Source organism: Beta vulgaris, chromosome 5, assembly GCF_026745355.1.
Source record: "Beta vulgaris subsp. vulgaris cultivar EL10 chromosome 5, EL10.2, whole genome shotgun sequence".
NCBI classification, from domain to species: Eukaryota; Viridiplantae; Streptophyta; class Magnoliopsida; order Caryophyllales; family Amaranthaceae; genus Beta; species Beta vulgaris.
In genome coordinates, this window is record NC_079206.1 from 18495452 (window position 1) to 18517519 (window position 22068).

A 22068-nucleotide genomic window follows, 5' to 3' on the forward strand; every position below is an offset into this window, starting at 1 on the left:
AGTGGCGCAATAATTCAGCACCATATTTCACACCATGTGAATTTTACCAAAGAATATAGGACACAAATAACAAAATAAAACCAAAAGCCAAATTTCCATGAAGAACAATTCTTTGGGTTATGCTCATCCATGAACTTCTTATTTTCACCAAAATACCATGATAGACCTCATGAAAACAACAGGGCCTCGGGGCAGTGCGTTTATGGCAGCAAGAAAAGGATATGTCGAGCCCACCACGGCTTCTGAAAGTCACTCGTGGCATTAAATATCACTGGAGTATGGTGTCAAGCTCGTTTTCACTTTCTTCCTTTGGGGTTTGCAAGCGAGATACATTATATTGATGCTTCATGGCTTGAGTATGGCATCGGTTTCGCATCACAACAACAATGTACAAGCATGGCATACACTCCTTCATGGCGTCAAAAGACAATGGGATTACGTTGATTCAATTTCGTGGCTCGGCATTGTGGTCTTTAGGTTGCTTAATTAAGGGGGCAGCCGAAATTGGTTTGAGCTGACATCACCACATCATCTCGAGCAAGGCACGAGTTGTTTGGCTCGCGTGGCAATTGGCAGGTGGTATGTAGGAGGCAAGATGATCTACTTTGTAAGAAAAACAAAAGTAAAAAAAAATCTCAAGCATATACAATGAGTCAGAAGATAGAAAGTCGGTGATCTTCCCTGATCGGTAAATGGCATTTCTCCGTGGTGTCATAGGCTCATTGCCTTAAGAAGGTGGTTGGGCTCCTCTCTATCTCGTCAAAGATAAAAGCTTAAAGAGGAAAGAATCATAACTTGGTTGTATTAAAATAATGAAAAATAAGGAAACCTTTATATAGGTAACACAAACTAACTCAAGCTAAAACAAAGGAAAAGAAAGTGGGATCATGGCCCACGAAACATACTGCTAATTTGCTAATACTTAGAAAATGAATTAACAAATAAATACCCACTAACTTATGAATCCTAAATAAAAGCAAAGTCAAACAACAACTTTGAAGCACTACTTCCACTGATTATCCAACATAACCCCTTGATTCAAAGTTGCATACTCCCATGTGTAATCTGAAGTATTCTTGTTTCTTGGAAGCAAGTGACTTAGTAAGTATATCTGCAACTTGTTGATTTGTAGCACAGAATTTCACTTCGATATCACCCTTTGCTACTAAGTCGCGAATGAAGTGGTGGCGTATGTCAATGTGCTTTGTACGACTGTGAAAAATAGCATTTTTGGTTAAATGGATGGCTGACATGTTGTCACTGTATAAATCTGTAGCACCTTGTTGTTCTTGAAGGAAGTCTACTAACAACCTCCTTAGCCAAATTGCTTGACATGCTGAAGTTATGGCTGCATACTCTGCTTCAGATGAGGATAAAGCCACTGTACTTTGTTTTTTTGATTGCCAAGAGATAACTCCAGACCCAAGAGTAAATACATACCCGAATGTGCTTTTTCTGTCATCAATAGAACCAACCCAATCGCTGTCACAATAGCCAACCAACTTCATTTTATCAACCTTCTTATACCAAATTCCATACTCAGAGGTACCTGCTATATAATGCAATATCCTCTTCACGGCTCCAAGATGATGCTTTGTTGGATTGTGCATAAAACAAGAAACAAGACCAACTGAATGTGCAATATCCGGTCTTGTGTGAGATAGATAGTTCAAACCACCTACCATGCTTCTGTACAGCTTTGTATTTGCTGCACCTGTATCGTCATTTGCAGATAATTTCTCATTAATATTCATAGGTGTACATGCTGGAGTGCACCCTGTCAACTGAAATTTTTTTTAGAGATCTTCTGCAAATTTTCGTTGGGTGAGAAAAATACCATCAGCTTGTTGCTTCACCTCTAATCCAAGAAAATAATGCAATAACCCCATGTCTGACATTTCAAACTTCTTCATCATGCTACTCTTGAAATCAGCAACAATAGATTCACAAGACCCCATGTAGATCATATCATCTACATACAAACAAACCACCAGAAAATCAACATTACCTTGCTTCTTCAAATAGAGTGTAGGCTCATGGTCACTCCTTTGAAAACCATTCTCCAAAAAATAAGAGTCAATTTTGTTATACCATGCACGCGGGGCTTGTTTAAGGCCATACAATGCCTTCCGTAGCCTATAAACTTTGTTCTCTTCATCATGAACAACAAAGCCTTCGGGTTGGGCAACATATACCTCCTCCTTCAACTCTCCATTTAGGAAAGCTGATTTAACATCAAACTGAAACACCGGCCAACCAAGTTGAGCAGCTAAGGCAAGAAAGGTTCGTACCGTTTCAAATCGAGCCACCGGAGAGAACGTTTCATCATAGCCAACACCTTGCTCTTGTGCATAGCCCTTTGCTACCAACCGAGCCTTATGCTTTTGCACACTGCCATCAGCTTGATACTTGGTTCGGAACACCCACTTTAACCCAATTGCATTCTTTCCTTGCGGGAGATTAACTAGCTCCCATGTGTTGTTCTTCCTTATGCACCTCATTTCTTCTGTCATTGCATCTTTCCATACTTGTTCTTTTGCAGCATCATCATAATAAATAGGATCCGACACGGAGAGAGCAAAATTTGTTGTCTCATAAAGTTCTCTCAGTGAACGAAACTTGCGTTGAGACTCTGGTGTACTCTCTGGTGAAGATGTAGTGTTGCTGTCAGGTTGGGAAATAGGGCTTGTTGGCGGCGTAGTGTTGGTGTCACCTTCATATGTGGCATTAAGTACTACACTTGTAGGGGCTTCACCATCATCAATAAAAGGAACCATCTGTCCTGCATTATCAGAACTCCAGGACCAACTAGCAGACTCATTAAATAACACATCTCGACTTATAATGATTTTGCCACTTATTGGATTATACAACCTATAAGCTTTGGATTTCAAACTATAACCAAGAAAAACACATTTTTCTGATTTATTTTCAAGTTTATGACGAGATGATTTTACCAAAGCATAGGCTATACAACCAAAAACTTTTAAGTGGCTTACCAGAGGCTTCACATTATGCCATGCTTCATATGGAGTCTAATTCATGATTGCCTTTGTGGGAGAGATGTTGCGAAGATACACCGACGTAGCTACTGCTTCTGCCCAGAACTGATTTGGAAGCCCTCTTGCCTTCAACATGCTTCTGGCCATTTGTACAATGGTTCGGTTCTTCCGTTCAGCAATGTCATTTTGCTCTGGGGTATAGGGTGTCGTAAGTTGCTTGTAGATTCCAAGCTCTTCACAAAATGCATCAAAATCATTTGAGCAAAATTCACCTCCATTGTCTGTGCGCAACTTCTTTATGGAACAGCCTGATTATTTCTCAACAAATGCTTTGAACTTTGTAAACATATCAAGTGCTTCAGACTTGAGTGTGAAAAAGTAAACCCAACTCATCCTTGTATAATCATCAGTGAACAATAGAAAATAACGACTACCATTCAATGACTCCGTTTTCATCGGCCCACACAGGTCTGCATGTACTAACTCAAGACATTTAGTGGCTCTTCGGGACTTCCCAACGGGAAAAGGCTTTTTCTGTGTTTTCCTAAGACACACCCTTCACAGAACTCAAGTTTATTGATGTGTGGTAGGCCTAAAACCATCTCTTTTTGACTCAATAATTTCAACCCATTAAGATGTAAGTGGCCATAACGCAAATGCCATAGGTCAGAGTCACTACAACCTTTAACAAGAAGAGCCTTGTCTTCTACAAGAGACACATCAAGTGGGAAGATTCTGTTTTTTGTCATACTAACACAAGCAAGAGTAAGACCCGACTTCTTATCTCTAATAGCACACTGACCATTATCAAACACAACAACCAACCCATCATTCATCAATTGTCCCACACTTAGCAAATTGTGAGCTAAACTAGGTACAAAGAAAACATCATGCAATAATTTCTTTTTACCATTACTAGTACAAATAGCAATTGTACCTTTCCCATCAACCTGAACTTTCTTGTTATCACCAAGTCGAACTTCGGATTTTTTGGAGACATCCAAGGTTATTTCAAACAGCGAGCGAGAGTTGGACATGTGGTTGGAGCACCCACTGTCAATGAACCAGACATCCTGATCAGCGGTGTTGCTAGAAAAGTGTGCCATAAACAACGTCTCAGACGTCTCAGCTTACTCGATCAAGTTTGCCTTTGGTTCCTCGGTGTTCTGTTTTGACCAACAATCTATCTCTTTATGGCCAAATTTTTTGCAATAGTGGCATTGAATGGAGCTCTTGTGGGTGAAGTAGCGTTGCTCTGAGGATCGACCACGTCCTCTACCACCAGTAGAGCGACCACCGCGGCCTCGACCACGGTATCCACCTCTGCCATAGCCTTGTCCACCAGAAAAATCAGCAGATTTCTCTTTAAAGGCCCCCCCTTTCACTTGGAATGCCTTCTCTTCAGTGCTTTCTTTCCTTCTATTCAATCTCTCTTCATGATTTTGCAAAGAGCTCATCAATTCAGCAAAAGTATAAGTGGAGAGGTCATGGGATTCCTCAATTGCAGGAACAATAGGATCAAACCGATCATTTAGATTACGCAAAATCTTTTTGACAACCGTTTGATCAGTGATGATCTCTCCATAAGACCTCATTCTATTGACAATTGAGCTTGCTTTAGACAAATAATCTTGCACAGATTCTTGCTTTTCCATCATCAAATTGGAAAATTCAGAATGAAGGGATTGAAGCTTTACCTCGATCACCTTCGCGGAGCCCTGAAATTCAGTTTTTAAAGTCTGCCAAGCTTCCTTCGATGAAGTTGCAGAAGCAATTCGTGAGAAGAGAGAATCACTCATGGCTTGTTGAAGGAAAAATAAGGCTTTAGCATCTTTTTTCTTATTTTCCTTCAATTTCTGTTCATCCTTGTCTTTATCATCATACCCATCTTCAACAAACTCCCATAATTCCTGAGATTTGAAGAGGGTCTTCATCTTAATTGACCAAAACTCATACTTATCCCCAACAAAAATAGGAATGAGTGGCTGGGAAGTGGCGGAAATCCCATTTGTGGCCATGAATACTCTCAATTTTGTGAAATTCCTCACTGGGTTTCACTCAAGCTCTCAATGAAACAATGGCTGCGGTGCCCACTTGTTTCTCACTCTAACTTTACTCTTTTTAACCTGGAAAATTTTTAATGCTTTGAAAGTGGAGTAAAGCTGCGGTGCTTTACTAACCAAGCCCACTCAAAGATTAAAAAAAGCTACTGATACCAAGATAAAAGCTTAAAGAGGAAAGAATCATAACTTGATTGTATTAAAATAATGAAAAATAAGGAAACATTTATATAGGTAACACAAACTAACTCAAGCTAAAACAAAGGAAAAGAAAGTGGGATCATGGCCCACGAAACATACTGCTAATTTGCTAATACTTAGAAAATGAATTAACAAATAAATACCCACTAACTTATGAATCCTAAATAAAAGCAAAGTCAAACAACAACTTTGAAGCACTACTTCCACTGATTATCCAACAGTCAAGAAGGCTCTGACAATGGTGCGAATATGATGTCAATGACTTGGAAAGTATGACATTGACTTCGGGTCCTCTTGCTCCTTGATTTGGCACCACCACATTAGTCTTCACTCTTCAGCAAGCATAGCATGCACTCCTTCATGGCGTCTGTTTTTGCGTCACAACAACAGCAAGCATAGCATGCACTCCTTCATGGCGTCACCACGTCGGCGACTCCTTATGGCGTTAGCCGTTAAGTAAAGTGGTTGGATCGGAGACAAGTCATGGCAATCACAAACCTGCAAATGACTATAAAAAAAGGAAAGACGGTGTCACAACATTGATGAGAATGGCATCTCCTCCTTCATGGCGTTATCTCGTCGGCAAAATGGCATCTCCTTCATGGTGTCAAGGGCTCTCATCCATGGTGTTAAGCAGGTGGCTTAGCAGCTTCTTGAACAAGGGTCATGTAGGCTTAGCTTGAATTCCTTGCTCTTCGACTTCCATGATGATAAAAATTTTCACTCCCATGAAGTTGTATTTATAGCCGAGAGATATTGAGTTAGCAAGGACTTTCCATCCATCAAAAATTGATTTTCAAAAAAAAAAGTTTGTTGAGCATTTTGTGGGTTTTGACCAAGTTCTAGTATATTAAAACAAAAGTTAGTTGAGCAATGCGGGTGTGGTAGTGCTGGCAAGACCACGGCTTGGGAACGCAGGGCCGGGGGGCAGAGCAATGTAGTTGTGGTAGTGCTGGTATGGCGGCAAGATCACGGCTTCGGGGATACAGGGCCTCGGGGCAGTGCAGTGGTGGCAGTGCTAGTATGGCTTCGACTTGTGCTCGACGTCGGTTTCGGGTCCTCCGCGTCGGCAGAAGGTCGCGTCTTGCTTTGATGATGGAGTAAAATTTGTGGCGTCAAAGATGCATATATATAATGTGGGCATAAGTTTTTGAGTTGGATAAAAATTCTACAAAGTTATTTATCCTAAACCACCAAAGATTTGGATTAAAGTTTGAAGCAACGTTATCTCATTCAAATTCCATAAAATCCGGCCAAACATGGAATACGAGCATGTATATAATTTCTATCTTGTGTAGAAGAGCAAATTATATCCTAAGTTGTAAATTCAACCACAAAAAACAAATACTCATGGGCTTTAATTGATTGTGGACGTGTAGTAATACTACTACAGTACGTGGCATGAGGCACACTAACAAAAAGGAAAGTATTTGGTGGGCTTGACCATGACAAAAGTCATGTGGTTATATCAAGACAATATGGCCAGGGCTTGTATGTTAAAAAATTTCGAGACTTAATCACAATCAAAACACTCAAAATCGTGTATGTGATACAGTTTCGAGGGAGCAATTTGTAGGCATAAAATTTTTATTATATGCCACGTCACACATTAAAGTCAAATGTTGACTTTTGTTAATAAATGATCATCTAAATTAATTAATTTGGGCTCACTATTAAACGTGGCCTATTTTAATTAAATCATTTATTATTGAGTATTGGACTCATTAAATGAAAGTTGGACTGTTATGTCTATGAGGCCAAAGAGGCAGGTCATGTGGAAACCCAAGGGTTCTTCTAACTCTATAAATAGAGCTCTCCTCTTCACTTGCTGGAGGAGAAGAAATCAGACTCCAGAACCAGCAAAGAGAAAAACATAAGGCACATCCTAAACTTCTCAAGTAGCCTCTCTACCAGCAGTCAAGTTGCATCAGATTCTCTCCGAGAAGAAGAACAAGATCAACCTTGAGCGAGATCAAGCCCGAAGGCCCTCATTCAAGAAGATCATATTGGTTCTTGAGCAACAACAAACCAACATCAAATACTTCCAATAGAAGAAGAACAACAAGAATTCAAATTGATGTGTCGTTCTATTCTACATCAATATCCCTGAACAAGATCATGCATAAAGGCCCTTATTCAGGAAAATCAAAATTGTTCGTGAATTGCAAAGTTCAAATACACGTGGAGATTTAATCAGAGGATTAAAACATTAGAGATTGTAACCCAAAAAATACAAAAATAATAAAATTATCATTTGTTCACATCTTTTGATTCTATTTTGCAGATTTAAAATTTGTGTTTACAGATGGAATAGTCAATAGAACGAGTTATCTAAACCAAAATCAGTCTTCTCTTTAGAAGACGAAATACGAGTGCGACTCCGTATTCCCTTGACCTACGATATCGATGAACCTTTAAAATAAAAATGGGACATGGCGATCCATCCGGTCACAAAAAAAGCCATGAGCTACCACCATGTACTCCAACTCATACTTGTCCAACACTTCAGATGTGTACAAGTCTAAAGCTATTGCTATCCACGTTTTACTTTACGTGATTAATAATTTCTTCACTTGTTATGACTCACAAGTAGCACAAATAATATAATCATCAGTCCACAATCATACACTTTCATTTTTATCTTAGGAGATTAAATATTCACCTCATATGACTGAGAAATGTGGTTCAAGATTACAACCTTATTATGCTTCCAAACAGAGAATACATCAGGATACAAAATGATAAATCTCGACTTCTATTTTTCAATTGTGACTTAATAGATAATTAGTAGCCTATAAATGGTGATGACACAGCATTCATGAATTCCTCATCTGATTCAAGAGCTCTCATTGTATCAGGGGGTAAACATATTTCCAAGTCCACACTTCCTCCACCCTCATATCCTTCATAAGAAGTCGCCTTTCCAGCTACTTTGTTTGCATACCCACTACGAATAGCTACTGCTTTTCCGAGTCCAACTTCATTCCCGTACATGTCAAATCTCGGTGAGCTTCCCATCATCACACTAGAAGAGTCAAAAAACTTGTCAAGCTGGTAGATCAGAGGAACTTCCAGCCATTCATTTATGAAATCGCGCACAACTTTGTCATTGTGATTTACCACTGTGTGGTTTAACAATGATGCAGCCCACCCTAAGTTATGATCAAGTAGTTCACCAACTTTTGTAGTAGCTTTCAACGTGCTTATACAGTTACCAAAATACTCTTTAGGCAAAGGTGGATGTAGTCTATGCCTATTATTAGCCGCTAATTTGCAATTTGTCACCTGATCATAAGATAGATGGTTTGCTCGAACAATAGCACGCCAACAGAGTGATGATAAGGCCTGAAAGGATGAAATTTTATGGGTTGTGTTACACTCCTCATTTGCTTTTTCTTTAAGTCTCGCCATTGACTCAGAGGAAAAATGGAAGATCCTCTCTTTGAGTTGAGGTGCTTTATACCTACTAACGAATTCATCTGGTTTCGCAAATGGAAGGATAACAGGTGGATCACAACAATTAGGAAACCAACGTTTATGTATTGGCACACGCGATACAGGAACTAATTCCTCGTGTTTTGCTCTATGGATCTCAGACCACATTTTCCAAAAATGCCAGTATGAGGTTCCATCTGCTAGGGCATGATTCATAGAGCAACCAATGAACACTCCCATCTAAAAGCTCCGTGACTTGAATAGTTAACAAAGACTTGAAATGACCATCATGGTTAACATTTTTGTCGTGGTCAAAAAAAGATTGAACCACTAGAGGAACATCAGTGGGTGAAAGTAGGTCGGATATAGTCATATCCAATGTAGCATGGATGAATCTCACACCAGGGCCTTTGTTGCAGTCGACGAAGACTAGATATTTGTGCTGGTCTTCGTCTACTTGTGCCGCGAGTTGGCCAGCTAATGGGTAGAAATGGATGAGGGTGAGTGAAAGGGAGTCCTTGAGACTCTGAAGGAATTTGTGAATGGAGAATGCTTGGTCATTTATATGTGAAGGTTTGATGAAGAGAAGACCCTTTTGGATGTAATGAACAGAAAGCATAGTTAAATCTAAAGGAGCTAAGTAGTAAGGTTGATTAGCCTCATGCACTTCATACTTTGGCTTGACGAAAGATTCTGAGATGTGTTTAACAGTTGTAGATAATGAACCCATTTTATGATACTGAGTCTGATATCAGTGGGAGCCTGGGTGGTAGAAGAAAGGTTTATGTCAAGTTCCCATTTTGTATTACATACTAAAGAAAGTATTGAGATACTTTCAGATTAAATGCAAGATCGAATCTTTGAGAGGGTTAGTTCCCAGGTTTTGTATATTGCTTTAGAAAAGGCTGCGCCTCCTTTCTTTCTTACAATACCTTTTCTCTCTTAACCTACATATTATTTACAGCACTCTATTTATATCTGTGCACTAACATGTGACCTAGAGGGAATACAAAGTAATTACACTAGAAGACAAGAAAACAGCTGCCTAAGATAGTACAAGGTTGCACATGATCCCAGATGGATGTGTTTGCACCTGATTACATATATCAGCTATTTAGGTGAGGTGTCAAGTCCCATGTGCCATATATTTCTTTACCCCCCTCCCCCCGCAAGTTGGACTTGGGTAGGGGACACAAGTCCAAGCTTGGCACACAACAGATGATGTTGTTTAGCACATAGAGACTTGGTCATAATATCAGCAATCTGAGAAGCAGATCTGATGAAACTAGTGGAGAGAAAACCAGCATCAAGATATTCCCTTACATAATGACAATCAACCTTGAGGTGCTTGGTCCTCTCATGAAAAACCGGATTGTGAGCAAGATAATGAGCTGAAATATTGTCACAAAAGAGCTGGATAGGTTTAGGTATGTTGCATAGAAGATCTTCTAGTACACCATCCATCCAAACAAGCTCGGATGTAGTCTGAGACATACATCTATATTCAGATTCTGTAGATGATTTTGAGACTGTCTTTTGTTTCTTTTTCTTCCAAGAGACTAAACAATCTGCCAAGAACACACACCAACCTGTGAGAGACCTTGCACTAAAAGAGCATGCTCCCCAGTCAGCATCACAGTAAGCTGTGAGTTTGCTCTCTCCTTGTAAGGGATAAAATAACCCCCAGTCTTGAGTCCCTTAAAGATACTTCACCACATGAAGAGCAGCATGCCAATGTGGGATTCTAGGTTGAACCATAAACTGACTAAGCTGTTGTACAGAGTAAGAGATGTTAGGTCTGCTCATGTTCAAATACAACAATCTCCCAGTAATTCTTCTGTACTTTTCTGGTTCCTCCATCACTTCTCCTTCATGTGTGGAGAGTTTCACATGTTGAGGGAAAGGAGAGGACCATTCCTTGCAAGTCTCCAGCCCTGCATCTCTAACTAACTCTTTAATGTACTTCCTTTGATTCAGAAGAGTACCTTGAGTAATTCTGGATACTTCAAGACCCAGAAAGAACCTCATTTCCCCTAGATCCTTTGTGGTGAATTCAGTGTCTAGCGCTTGTTTAAGTTCTTCAATACAAGCTGTGTCATCTCCTGTGATGAGCAAATCATCTACATAAACAAGAATTGCACACTTTTTTCTTTCTTGTTCTTTGCAGAATAGGGAATAATCCCTCTTAGACTGATGAAATCCTCTGCTTTTCAGAAATTTTGTAAGCTCAAGGTTCCATTGCCTGGAAGCTTGTTTGAGCCCATAGATACTCTTCCTTAGCTTACAAACCATCCCTGCAGGAACATTGTGGCATCCTTGAGGAGCTTTCATGTAAAGGTCTTCTTCTATGAACCCATGAAGGAAGGCATTGTTTATGTCCAATTGATGTAGCTTCCAATCTTTGAGGGTGGCTAGAGCAACAAGCATTCTAACTGTGGTAAATTTCGCCACAGGAGAAAAAGTATGCTTGTAATCTTTTCCCTTCTCTTGTTTATCCCCCCTAGCTACTAGTCTGGCCTTCAACCTTTCTACCTTTCCTTCTTTGTTTAGTTTCACCTTATACACCCACTTGCTATCAATAGCCTTCTTCCTCGGTGGCAATTCTTTCCATTCCCAGGTCTCATTCTTTTCCAAGGCAGCTAACTCCTCCTCCATAGCTTGTTTCCACCCTTCGTCTTGAGCAGCTTGTTTGTAACTACAAGGCTCCTTCACTTGCATTGTATTATGCAGAGAAATCACATAATCAGGAGAATAATACTCCATGTCACACAACTTGTGATCACCAATGTGTGCTGTCATGTTGCTGGAACTCATCTCAGAATTCTTGGGTAGCTGATAGGCAAAGTCCTTCAGCTTGGAAGGAACATGTCTTTCCCTGGTTGACCTTCTTACAATCATAGGTTCATCTCTGACAGGTTGAATTTCAGCTAATGAACCTTCCATATTCTGCTGATCTTCAGCTTCAATGTTCTCTGTAGTCATTGCATCTCCATCTGTTTCTCTCTCCAAATCAGCTTCATTCATATCACCAACTGGAAACTGAGAATCCTCCTTTTCTTCAAACAAAGGAACTTGATTCATCACTACCTTTAATTCATTTTCAGATCCTTTTTTCAAAAGAAAAGGAAATATGTTCTCTTTGAACACAACATCTCGACTAACATATGTTTGCCCCTTTTGCAAATCATATAACTTATACCCCTTTGACCATAAGGGTAACCAACTAGGATGCTTCTAATCCCCTTCCCTTCAAACTTATCATTTCTTCTGTCATTGCTTTTGCCATAGCACAGACATCCTATGATCCTCAAGTGATCATAACTTGGTTCCTTCTTCTTCAATCTCTCATATGGAGTTTCCCAATTTATGATAGCACTTGGTAACAGGTTTATCAAGTGTATGTGTTGCAGCAAGAATGCATTCTCCCCACAAGAACTTTGGCAATCCTGCATGAATCCTAAGAGCCCTAACAGTTTCCAAGAGAAACCTGTGCTTTCTCTCTACTCTAGCATTTTGTTGTGGTACACCAGCCACACTTCTTTGATGAATGATGCCTTTCATCCCAAATAAAACATCACACTCCTCTCTCATGATTTCAGTTCCATTGTCACTTCTGACAATCTTCACCTTGCTATTGAATTGGTTCTCACTATATGCAAGAAATCTTTCTATCACATCTTTCACTTTGTCCTTACTTTTCAGCAAGTGAATCCATGTGGCTCTACTATAGTCATCAACTATAGTTAGAAAATATCTATCACCTGATATGTTTGGCACCCTATAGGCCCCCCAAAGGTCCACATGTATCAGTTCAAAAATTCTTCCTGCCATGCTATTACTAATGGGAAAGGGAAGCCTATGATGCTTTGCTACACAACAAGTATCACAATCAAAAACTTTCACATTCTTGCAATCACAAAATTTTAAATGTTGCAATTTTTACAAAAATCCATGTCCAAGTCTAGCATGAATAACACTTAAACTAAGATTACTATTAGTAGTATTACATTTAGCTTTATTGTTTAATTCATCACTGCAGCTTCTTTCTTCCTTCTTTTCTGGCTTCAAACAGAACTTGTACAATCCATTGAGCCTTCTTCCATATGTTATTACTTCTTTGCTAATAGGGTCCTGTAACACACATCCATTTTCATCAAAGACTATTTTCACCTTACTATGATCAATTAACTTACTTAGAGAGAGTAAGTTATGTTGAAATTCAGGTATATATAACACATTCATAAGTGTTATCTTAGGTGAGATCCTTACAACACCTATTTTCTTTACAATCTTTGTACTGCCATCTGGTAACCCCACATTTATGGTCTGTTTCAGGTCTTTCACCTCACTAAAGAGGTCCATATTACCTGCCATGTGGTCACTGGCTCCTGAATCAATTATCCATGATCCTGAGTCAAAGAATTCAGTGTTAAAAGCTACATTGGAGGCAGATAATATACCTGCAATGTTGCTTGACTGGCCTGAACTACTGCATTGTTCACTCATGGCTTTCACAACCTGTTGTACTATGGTAGAAATGAAACTAGGATCCTGCATCTTCCTCTCTTCTTTACCATCATCCAAGGGAGTTTCCTGGCTCATGTTCCCTTCTTCATCATACTTAATCACATTTCCAGCATACTTAGGGTTGAACCTCTCTCTTGGCTTCTTGTTCCAATCTGCAGGGTAACCAATCAGCTTGTAACACTCTTCTTGAACATGACCTTTCATGCCACAGTGATCACACTTCTTGCTTAGCTTCTCCATCCTTATCTTCTAATAATCTTTCTTCTGAAAGTTTATAAGTGGCCCTAAACTGTGACTTTGCCTGTTAGCAGCAAGAGCACTACTCTCAGGTGTGCTTTGAAAACAATCTGTCATCTGTTTTTACAACTCAATATGTTGCACCAAGTGGTATGCTCTATTCACACTTGGTAGAGGATCCATTCCTAGAATGTTACCCTTCATGTTCTCATATCTTCCATTCAATCCCATGAGAAAATCATTAAGTCTTCCTCTCTCCTGCATTTGCAACATCTTCTTCTCAATATCACAACTGCATTTTGACATGGCCCCACAGCTACACTCTGGTATTCCTTCCAAATCGTCCAATTGATCCCAGTAAGATCTCAGTTTGCAATAGTAATCACACACACTCATCTCATTCTGCTCAAGGTCATTGAGCTCCTTATTGAGTTGATAAATCTGTGGTGCATTACTCTGAGCATATCTCTCTGCTATCTCATCCCATAAATCTTTTGCAGATTTCATGTTCATCAGACTACCAGCAATATTTTCTTTCAAGGATTTTAGAATCCAACATCTCACCATGTTGTCATTTCTATCGCACTTAAAATATTCATTAGACCCTAGTTTAGGCCTTTTTATCTTCCCATTAATGTATCCCAGTTTGTTCTTAGAAGCAAGTCCCATTTTAGCACTTCTACTCCAGTTAAGATAATTACCTCCATTGAAGATCATAGCTCCAACTTGCATGGTGTGATTATCTGAGGAAGATAGATAGTAAGGATCATGGTAGCCTACTACTTCCTTCTCCTTCTCAGTCTCCTTGGGCTGTCCTTCTGGTGCCATCTTCAGGAACTTTGGAAGAGAAAGATTCAAATTTTGATATAAAAAGAGATACATAAAGTTTTTCTCAGCCTTGTGGCTCTGATACCATAAAGAAAGTATTGAGATACTTTCAGATTAAATGCAAGATCGAATCTTTGAGAGGGTTAATTCCCAGGTTTTGTATATTGCTTTAGAAAAGGCTGCGCCTCCTTTCTTTCTTACAATACCTTTTCTCTCTTAACCTACATATTATTTACAGCACTCTATTTATATCTGTGCACTAACATGTGACCTAGAGGGAATACAAAGTAATTACACTAGAAGACAAGAAAACAACTGTCTAAGATAGTACAAGGTTGCACATGATCCCAGATGGATGTGTTTGCACCTAATTACATATATCAGCTATTTAGGTGAGGTGTCAAGTCCCATGTGCCATATATTTCTTTACATACTCCGCCATATATATACACTATATGGGAGCATATACGTACTACTTATGAAGTATACTATTATTTCGAGTCGTGTTACACGTGTTAGAATAATGATAGGGTAAATGATAAAATGTACTTATCATAATATCATCAAGGATATCAAAAGGATCTTAAATAATTTATGACATTACCCCACTTGGACGCATGATCTGCGACAACATCATTTTCGATCATGGCTTTCTCTTCTCATCTTCCCAACTACTCATCTTTTTCACCAAATACTTCCGACAAATTAAATAATTCACCATATACCCTCAATGTTTCAGATATGCACCATATACTGTACCCATGAGTTTCGAAAACTGTGTGCTGTATAAAATGAGCACTAGGGGGAATTATAGTGAGAGAATAAGCGTAACTTTTTGCGGAATTAAAAGCTAAACTTTCTAGGCCCAATAGGAAGAAGCGACATCGACCACAAGGGATTTTGACTCAAACTTTCCACTATAATAGACCAACGTCTCTGTTATAAACCTATTAATTCTCTTTGGCCACAACCTGAGTTCCTAAACTCAAGTTCCCAATAATAGTTCCCACTAAGTGTTAGTTGTTCCCCTCGAACTTCATTCGAAGTTCCTTTTTTTCTTTTTCTCTTGCTTCACTCAAAACTTTCTCACACTTACATGAGTTCACTCAATCTTCTTACCCAGATAAATACAATTTTTGTTAATAATGGAAGAGTAAAAACCAAAGACAGTCTGTATGAATTCTATAGGGAACAAGACACTGACAATTTAGACAACTTAGAATTTTAAGCTATATTAGACACAAATTTATCTTGGGATTCGGCGTCTATTTATTGAGTAAGTAGTCATGAATTAACTTATCACGAATTAATCCACTAATCCCACGATCTCAACTAATTAAATTGCTTGGTAACAAAGAAACTAATCCACTAACCCACTAAAACAATTATAACGTGTAGCAGTAAAATATTACGTGGTTAGTGATTACTTTTTTAAATAAATTAAATTAAACCTTTTTGAAATAAATTAATTTATGACAAATATCTTTTCAATTTATTTTATATGTAATCGGAAATAAGATTTCATTTGAAAAGAAATTCTTTTGATTTTTTAAAATAAAAAAATAAGATTTTAAAATAGGATAATATCTTTTTCAATTTAGAAAATTTATCTAAAATCTTTTCCTAACTAAATCATAACCAATTCCCTAAATTAGTGGATCTAGGTCAAACTTAACTAGGAATCATATTTTACTATTATTCGCCAAACATAAATAAAGCGCTCAACATTGAAACCGGTTTATTAGGTGTTCCTAAGTACGTTTCTAAGCCAGTTTCCAACCATAATTCCTAAATTGTGCTGATGTTTGGTTTTGTCATGGGAACAAAACTAAGTTCGTTTTGGAAATTCAATACCAATTATCTTTTACCTTTAGTCGACCTTAACATGAAGAATATAATACATCCTAATGTATTATAATCTTCATTCCAAGCCTGATTCTTCATCTCATGAACATCTTCACTTCGATCTTGATTAATTCTCCTTTCTTTAATCTTCGATCAAGTATTCTCTTTGTTCTTCAATGAGTAGCCTAGCAACATCATGCATGAAATAATACAAGAATGTCTTTTGTGGTTAAGTCATCTTCAAAACATATGGTCAACACTATGCACCATTTACCCTTTTTCTAGGATTTAGAGTTAGAGTTAGGGTTAGGGTTGGGGTTAGAATTAAGGTATTAGGATTTTAGGGTTAGGGATTAATAGTGTTAAAATCGTAAATAAAACTAACTGTGGGTTCACGATAGTTAGGAAAAGGATAAATGGTGCACAATTTTCGAAACTTATAGATATATGGTGAATATCTGAAACATTAAGGGCATATGATGTTTTTTTTAAATATTTCGGAAATATTTGGTGAAAAAGTCGTTTTTTCTCTTGATTTTGTTTGACAATTGGACATACATCTTTGTTACAGTAAGGTGTTTTGGAGTAAGTGTAACATGATACAACTTAAAATCATCTATAAAATCCAGAAATGATTTCATTGATCTCATTATACTAAAACAACCTGAATTTAAAAATTATGGTGGCATGATCGTTCTCTATTCCAACGGAAGGTATGGAAATCTATACTTATAGAACTTTTTACAAACGAGAAGGACGTTTATGCCCCTCAATTTCATCTTCTTCAACAAGCATTCTCCTCTTCCACAGGGCCGTCTCAATTAGTTTGGGGGCCATGTGCGAAATTTATCACGAGTAGGGCTGTACAGAGTTTGGTCTGGACCGTAACCAAACCGGACCAAACCGCATTTTAACGGTTTGGTTTGGTTTACGGTTTATAAAAATACGGTTTGGTTTAGGATTTTTTCGTTAATACGGTTTACGGTTTGGTTTGGTTTGGTTTTTCAAATATTATAAACCAAACCAAACCGTAAACCAATATACCGTATTTTGATATATATATATAATTTTTAAATAAAATTAAATTATTTTTACATATATGAAAATCTAAAAAAAAGAATAAAAACAACAAAAATCAAAATATCACATAATTTTATACGATTAAGAGGTTAGATTTAGGGTTAATATTTATTATTTAGGGTTAATTTATTTAATATTTGTTATGTGTTAGTACTTGATTGTTATATTTATTGTAATATAATTTAATTCGTTTGGGTCAATCCCTTAAACTTTATCATAAGTTAATGAAGTAGTATTTAACAATTATGTGGAAAAAAATTATTTACTCGTTATAAACCGTAAACCAAACCGCACCAAACCGTATTATTACGGTTTGGTCTGGTTCGGTTTGAATGCTAATACGGTTTGGTTTGGTTTGAAGAAATTACCAAACCGTATTTTGTGGTTTGGTTTGGTTTGACACTCAAACCGCACCAAATCAAACCGTGTTCACCCCTAATCACAAGCGTTCAAAATAAAAAGAATTTTTTTAATATGGAGCGTTTATGATATACTCACTGTTTATAATATTTTGTAAATACAATTGTATGGGGCCTTATTTGATTTATCTCTACTAATACTCTAAGGTATGATATAATGGTATTTTTTTTAAAAAATAAAGTTGATAGATTAAAGGTCAGATACATGTAAAATTTATGGGGTAATATTATATAAAATGTATTATGTTGTAAAATGAGAAGGAAATGAGTTGATAAAAGTAACAATATCATAAAACTAAGTTAATGACAAACAAGCAGTAAGGTAACGAAAAGAAATGGTGGAAAATAAGCAATAAGGAAGATAAAACAATGACTTGAAGGTTCGAACCCACAATCATTCCTCTTCCTCATGTAAATATCAACCACTGATCTATGCTCAATTAATAGTAACATATTTGTTAGATATTCAATATGAAGGAAAATTTTAAGCAAAAATGGGCCCCAAAGAAATGGGGGCCCTGTGCCGTCGCCCATGTAGCACATGCTACGGGCCGGCCCTGCTCTTCCATATTCCAATTCAATGTCTATTTCTCTCACCTATATATCCACTTTGCATGGTGAAGATTGAGTGCTCATATTCTTTACTCCCGGTCATTATTCAATCCAATTCTCGTACCTCTCTCTTGCCATAATTTGCTGGTCAATTTCATTGATTAAATAAAGCAAAGAAGCAAGCTTAACAAAATGGGTCAATGGGTAAAAACGAAATAACTAACTTGCATTAGATAACTAAAAGATATGGAGGGACTGGGGAATGTATATCACTGTTAATAACTAACTTGCATGATTCACATGGTGAAATCGCTGCATCACACACTGAGACAAAGTATTTGGTGAATCAGATAGAGTCTAGACCCTTCGTCCAAAAAAAAAAAAAAAAAAAAAAAAGATAGTCTAGACATCCATCTCACTGGTTATGAAAAATAATACGTGTTCGGCTAGCTGCCCAAATAAATTTTGAGCGGTGTGCTTCCGTTGATGTTGTTGTCCCCACTCCCCAGGGCTGTGGGGGTAATACTACACTAGTAATTAGTATACTATACTATCGCTAGTGCTATCAGTTTAGTTGAAAATCAATGGTTAAATTGCAAATTGTTGATTAATTTAACTGAATAAATTAAATAGAATTGACCCGTAATTGAAAAGTTAAAAATCGATAAGTCAATCAGAGTAAAGTAAATTAGAATTAACTGAACTGAAACTAAACTGAAACTCAACCGAGAACAAACTGAAATTAACTGCATGAAAAATCGATCTAAACTGAACTGAACTGAAAATGATCTGAATTTAACTGAAAGCTATTTCAAAAAATTTTTAACTAAATGGAATCAAATTGAATAAAACTGTTTTAATTGAACTGAATCAAACTAAATAAAATTGTTTCTAATTGAACTAAATCAAACTGTTTTTAACTGAACTGCATAAAACTGAATAAATTGTTATTAACTAAATCGAATAAAACTGAATAAAACAGTTTTAAACTATATAGAATACAATTGTCTCAAAGTCTCAAACTGAACTGTTTCAAAATATAACACCTACTTTCATAATTTTTTAATTTACCTAAATTATTGGCGTACAATGACATGCCACCTTAATAACTAGACAAAGATAAAAAAAACCACTTGATTTTAATTTTCAATTACTTTTGGCTTTAAAAAGGTGAATTCTCAATATTTAAAATTCAGTACACAAGACCTTTGTGTATTTTGATAAAGAAAAATATTCGCATAGTTGTATCACTTGTATCGGCTATGGAGTTATGATTATTTATATATTCATCTAACTAATTTCGATAAATCAAAAACATCATTTGTCACAAGACAATCGCAAGAAATGTTATGGTTCTTCAAATATAATTCATGGAATTCATCCTTGTTAATATTTCTGCCATAACACACCCCATTTTGATTGTTAGTTATTTCATTCTTGATCACTCCCAACCGGTGTTGCTTTTACTATTTTGATTACTAGCAAAAGCAATTTAATAATTTAGGAATGTTTAAAGTACTATTATAAGAAACAATATAGAACCAAAGAAAAAAAATAGTACTCAAATCTCATGGATCAAATGTAAAATACCAAATACAAATTTTACTCTATATCATAATGTAATTAACAAATAAATTACAACTAAGCAACTGATTGCGATCAACAAAAGAGTTTCCATCATCTTCATAAGGAAAATTACCAAGCTCACTGGGGTCCAAACGACCAACAAAAAAAGCAGCAACATACTCTAGAAAATCAAAATAAAAAAATAGATATGAAGCTATAACATCAAAAAAAACTTCATGAAAAAATAAACGAAAAAACAGACATAATTAAAACTTAAATTAAGCATGAATGAAGAAAATACGAACAAATCGAACTTTGGAATGATCTCAATTCATGATCCTCCACTAACCTTAAATCTATTAAGACCCACAACTGAAACATCAACGATCCATTACTTGTTTTCTGTACTATCTATTAATTCATGAACTGAGACCATTTCTTCATTCAAAGATTCAGATAAAATGACAATTTGTACTATTACGGGCACTCCTTCATGCAACTATATATAACCACTTTTGAATTTCGTAGTCTCGCTCAATTCCTCTAGTTTGTGATGTAGTATCAAATAATCTATCTGATATTGGTGTACACTTCATTGACTGAACACTACGCGTGGTTTTGATCTAAAGTAAAATATATTCTTGACAATTAACTGTTGTTAACACATATAATTTTTGCAACCCTTTTTGTATCATAATTTTGTAGATCTAAATATTATATCTAAGGAAATTCAACACGTCAAGTTTGAATTTATGAATATTTTAACTTATATAATATGATTAATAGGATTGCTTAAATGTCTCAATAATATAATTAAACGATTTTCCTATATTTGGAAATAATCCTAACCCTTTGAACTTATTAGTCAGTATTAGACCTTAACCGAATTTATGTGAACAAAATTATCCGAATTCATTATACCTTATTTTATGAGTATGTTGAACTTTTTTTCTTCTTATTTTTGTTGAAATGACTTTTTCTAAACTTACCCAAGTTTATTAATTTTTATTAGATTTTATGTGAGCTTATATGAATTTGACTGAATTTTATTGAACTTTTTTTGTTTTTAATAAGGAATAGAATAGTACTATATGGTATAGTATATCACTTTGGTTAGTTGTTCTTTTATTTAAATTTGTAGAATCATTTATTAGATTCTCTAACAGTATAGTTCAACTATCTAATGAAAAAATATTCGCTTAACCCATTTCTTCATTCAGAGATTCATATAAAATGACAATTTGCACTATTACTGTATGTCTACTAGCACTCGTTCATGGAAACACTACCGCTTTCGAATTCCGTAGTATTGCTCAACCCCTTTCTTTTGTGATACAATATCAATTAACCCATCTTATGTTGGTCTACACTTCATTGACTGAACATCGCGCATGTTATCTAAAATAAAAAATATTCATGACGATTAATTGATGTTGAATAAACACTTATAGCTTTTATATAAAATTAGTTTGATGGCCAACAGTGCCGGCCACTCCACCCCAGCCCACCTCGTGGGCCATGTGGGTTGGGCTCGCAAAAAGCCCGGTCCAGCCGAGCTCGAACCGTGAAATTGTTGGATGGGTCGTGGGCCAGATTTCTTGAGCCCAGCCCACTAAAGCCCGCTACTAAAATGGCCCAGCCTGACCATGAATCGGACCAGCTCAGTCCAAGTAAATATTGAACCACATTGTGTATATTTTAATCAAATTGCATATATTATAATTCAATCAAATTTGAAAATAATGAAATTATTCATTAATATTAATAATTATATATATTTTAATTCATTTTAAAGACTTTATGTTACAATAATAAATAATTTTGAAAAAAATTCTCATGCTGGCCCGCCATCCTGGTCCAACCCACGAGACCGACGAACCGCTTCACAAACTGTGAAAACCGGTAACAAATCCGTGTGGGCCAAGATTTTTCAGCCTGCAGACCAGCCCGCCCAACCCATGAATTTCACGGTCTGGTCATGGGCCGTGAAATCTCAGCACAACCCGTTACGGCCCATGGCCCGACCCGTCCAGTCCGCATCAGTGGCCATCACTATATTAAGGTATGATCATTGGGAGATCCTATATCATATAAAATTAGTTTTACATATAGATAGATATCCAATAAAGTTGGGAAAGTAGTTTTATAATATTTGATTAGCTAAGATTTATAAGTGCACTTGAAGCTATTATATTATAAATGCCAAGTGTTTTAACTATTTTGTTCATCAAACGTCCATTCATTACCTTTGGATTTTACGTGTTAATTTGATGGTATTTTTACCTGTACTGACATAGGTTATGTTATAATTATTTT

General features: G+C 36.7%; 1 non-coding gene across 1 annotated transcript; it reads right to left on the reverse strand.

Annotated features, from left to right (window-relative positions):
• Positions 1-7914: 7914 nt before the first annotated feature.
• LOC104893244 (uncharacterized acetyltransferase At3g50280) lies at positions 7915-9484 on the reverse strand. The gene has a single exon (XR_007273965.1). It is a non-coding gene; the product is annotated as an uncharacterized acetyltransferase At3g50280 (transcript).
• Between the last annotated feature and the right edge of the window lie 12584 nt (positions 9485-22068).